General features: G+C 48.3%; 1 protein-coding gene across 1 annotated transcript in view; it reads left to right on the top strand.

Annotated features, from left to right (window-relative positions):
* Positions 1-401: 401 nt before the first annotated feature.
* Positions 402-4,029, top strand: part of FAM13A (family with sequence similarity 13 member A) — a 239,073-nt gene continuing 235,445 nt past the window's right edge. Inside the window, exon 1 of the mRNA XM_032767562.2 lies at positions 402-685. The gene's annotated coding sequence lies outside the window, so the exon portion shown is untranslated. The remainder of the gene's footprint in view (positions 686-4,029) is intronic.

The raw sequence follows: 4,029 nt of genomic DNA, 5'->3' as shown, positions 1-4,029 counted from the left end.
ATGCTCGTCTGCCAGGCTTCCCTGGACAAGCCTGCCCTGCTGCATGTCCCATAGTAACCGTGCACTCAGCACAGAGGCAGCACTGTAGTAAGAGGGGGAAAAAGTTATGTTTTCTGCAGGCTGCGCCCATTCCTGCTGTGCGCCTGCAGCGCAGAGAGATGAAGCTGGCATTGAAGTGAATGGCAAAGCTCCCATGGATTTCACACACTGTCATGGGTGCATCCCTGCCCCACTTCTCCTCCTTGCTAGAGGCAAGCAGGCGCTGGAACGCTATTCACGTGTTTTGGGTGGGGCGTGGGCTTCCCCCCTGCGGGAGCGAATGGAACGTTGTGTCGGCAGGCGCGGGACAGGGCCGCTGTTGCACACGCCGCGCCTGCTTTGCGGGCGCCTGGTGGCCTCGGGCGGAGCCTCCGCAAGCGTTCGGCGTAGCGCCTTATTCCTCAGCAGGGAGGAGGGCGGCGGCTGGGCCGTAAAGCGATGGTGAATCGCTGGGAGGCAGCGTCCACGTGGAATGTGTTTACAAACAGAGTTGGGAGGGGGCGGTGCCCCCGCCTTACCCCACCCAGGCACAGCCCGGGGGAGGTGGGTGTGGGGGGTTCCTGCCGCACTCCCCCGCTTCCAGCTACAGACAATGAGGCGGAAGGTGCCACGTTAGGCGGCCAAGCGCCTTGAGCAGCGGCAGCAGGTAGGAGAAGGCGGGGGGCCGGAGGCGCTGCGGGGGCTCGGCCCTTTAGCCCATGAATGCAACTGCCGCGGCGCAGGGCAGCGGGGATTGGTCTAGGCGGAGGAGGAGCCCGCAGCGGCCAGGGGGTGTGACCACCCCCAAGCCCCTGTGGTTACGGGAGGGCAGCGCCCCACCAGCTTGCCAGCCAGGAGCGTCTCTGTGCTTTCCCAGCTACTGACGGCGGGGTCGCCTGGCTTCCCTTCCCCCGGCCCACCCCCAGGAACCCCTGGCTCTGTCCCGCGTGGGGAGCGCAGGCGTGGATGAGGAAGGAAGGGGGTTGGCAGCACCGCCCGCGCCCATGGTCCTTGCTCCGGCGCCCGGGGCTTTCCCTTGGCGGAAAACAAAGGCTGCGCCAGACTGCGGGGGTGGCCGAGGGAAACCCCCTTGGGATCTCGCCGCACTTTCTCGTGGTAGCGTGGGGGGAGCGAGCGCACACCTGCCTTTGCCCTGGGCCGCTCTCTTTCCGGGAGAGCTGGCGGGGAGCAGGCCTATGAATAGCGCCGCTACGAGGCTAGGAATAATGATCGTACTTCGTACATTAAAGAGTGAAGCCTCCCCGTGCCCCGTCTGTGAGGTAACAGCCCGGCTTTGCAGCTGGTGAAACTAAAAGCAAGGACGCCAAGACCTACATTTTCCAAAGTGAGCCCGATCACGGGAACTCGCCTTCTGGGGGGCTCCTCATTTCCAAAATTGAAGCCTGTGAAGGCGGATACTTGGAAGCAGCGCTTGGCAACATGGCCCTACAGGAGTTGCCCAGACCCAAAGAGTTAGTGGCAAAGGTGTGACTGGAATCTAGGCACTCTTACTCCAGCCTCAGCCCTGGCTTCTAACCCTTGAGCAAACTGATGCCTCTTTTAAAGAGGTGCTGTTATTTAGGCCAGTGGTTCTCAACCTTTCCACACCACTTTACCTTTCAGGAGTGTCATCTGGCTTGCAGACCCCAAGTTTCACCTCACTTGAAAACTACTTGCTTACAAAATCAGACGTCAAAATACAAAAGGTGTCTCAGCACACTAGTACTGAAACATTGCTTACTTTTTTATTTTTACCATATAATTATACAATAAATCAAGTGGACTATAAATATTATACTTACATTTCAGTGTAAGGAGTGTATAGACCAGTATAAAAAAGTCATTGTCTGTATAAAATACTAGTTTGTACTGACTTTGCTTTTTACGTAGCCTGTTGTAAACCTAGGCAGATATCTAGATGAGTTGATATACCCCTTAGAATATCTCTTTGTACCCCAGAAGTATGTGTACCCCTGGCTGAGAACCACTGGTGTAGTCCAACCAGCTGTCAGTGCAGGTTGGATGCACTACACTATATTTTCCTGTACTGCCTTCAGCTTCAGTTTTTATCTGGTACAACTTTGCTATTATAACTTTCATTTACCTAGTATTGCTATGGTAACCTGGGTTGGGAGTGAAATCCTTGAAGTCATCTTAAGTTCTCTTCTTGGGCAACTAGATTGGTCTGAACAGTTCATATAGTCAATCTAATTTCACTAGTCTCTTTCCCCACAGAGGCAGTGAACCACAATAAGGTGCAGTTAAGGTTGTTTGAGTGTTTTTCCTGCTGTAGGCCTGTCTGGCCAGAGATTCTGCGCAGGTGAACCTTGTGCCCTGGCAGAAGCCTCTAAAGACAGTAGGATTCTGTGCAGGTATGCCTGTGCAGTCACTTATGAAATGGGGTGGAAGTTAAGAAGTCAAACCCATCTCTGTAGGTTTTTTTTTTTCCAGCTCAGCCTTGTAATTACTGTACAGGGGGGCTTTCAATTAATTGCAGTTAACTCACGCAAAACAAATTTAAATGTAATCATGATTAATTGCAGTTTTAATTGCAATGTTAAACAATGATAGAATGCCAATTTAAATTTATTGCAAATATTTTGGGATGTCTTTCTACATTTTCAAATATATTAATATCAGTTACAACACAAAATACGAAGTGCACAGTACTCTATTTTTATTACAAATGTTTGCACTGTGAAAAATGCAAGTTTTTTCAATTCACATCATACAAGTACTGTAATCCAATCTCTTTGCTGCTTTTATCATGAAAGTGCAACTTACAAATTTTGTTACATAGCTGCACTCAAAAACAAAACAATGTAAAACTTCAGAGCCTACAAGTCCACTCAGTCCTACTTCTTGTTCAGCAAATTCCTAAGACAAACAAGTTTGTTTACATTTATGGGGAGATAATGCTGCTTGCTTCTTATTTACAATGTCACCAGAAAGTAAGAACAGGTGATTGCACGGCACTTTTGTAGCTGGCATTGCAAGGTCTTTATGTGCCAGAGACGCTAAACATTTGTATGCCCCTTTGTTCTTTAACTTGTAGATTGCACTATCTTTTGTTTATCATTTTTTCCAGTGCAAATATTTGTAATAAAAATAATAATATAAAGTGAGCACTCTACACTTTATATTCTTCATTATAATTGAAAATATTTGAATTTTCAATATATTGGAAAATGTAGAAAAAACATCCACAAATATTTATTCTAAATTTAAATTGGTATTTAAACTATTGGTATTGAACTAGTTGTAGAGGATGAAAACAGCAAGGAGTTTCAGTGCTGGTGCTCTGCCTGCACAAGCTGCAAAGCAAATGATTATGAATATATACCATACTTTCGGAATAGGGGACTCTATCATGAAGCAGTGACTCTGAAAAAGATTTGGGGGTCATGGTGGATGATCAGCTGAACATGAACTCCCAATGTGACGCTGTGCCCAAAAGGGTGAATGCGATCCTGGGATGCATAAACAGCAGAATTTCAAGTAGTAGAGAGGTTATTTTATTTCTGTATAGGGACTGGGGCAACCACTGCAGGAACACCATGAATTGTGGGCGCTAGAACTGAACACAAAAGATGTAGTGGTCAATGGCTCCGTGTCTATTTGGCACCTGGTTTCAAGCAGAGTGCCCCAGGGGTCGGTCCTGGGGCTGGTTTTGATCAATATCTTCATTAATGATCTGGAAGGTGGCATGGACTGCACTCTCAGCAAGTTTACAGATGACACTAAACTTGGAGGAGTGGTAGATATGCTGGAGGGTAGGGATAGGATACAGAGGGACCTAGACAAATTAGAGAACTGGGCCAAAAGAAACCTGATGAGGTTCAACAAGGACAAATGCAGAGTCCTGCACTTAGGACAGAAGAATCCCATTCACTATTACAGACTAGGGACCGAATGGCTAGGAAGCAGTTCTGCAGACAATGACCTAGGGGTTACAGTGGATGAGAAGCTGGATGTGAGTCAACAGTGTGCCCTTGTTGCCAAGAAGGCTAA

Source organism: Chelonoidis abingdonii, chromosome 5, assembly GCF_003597395.2.
Source record: "Chelonoidis abingdonii isolate Lonesome George chromosome 5, CheloAbing_2.0, whole genome shotgun sequence".
In the NCBI taxonomy this organism is placed as follows: domain Eukaryota; kingdom Metazoa; phylum Chordata; order Testudines; family Testudinidae; genus Chelonoidis; species Chelonoidis abingdonii.
The sequence above is the reverse complement of the archived record's forward strand: the minus strand, read 5'-3'. Positions and strand labels throughout refer to the sequence as shown.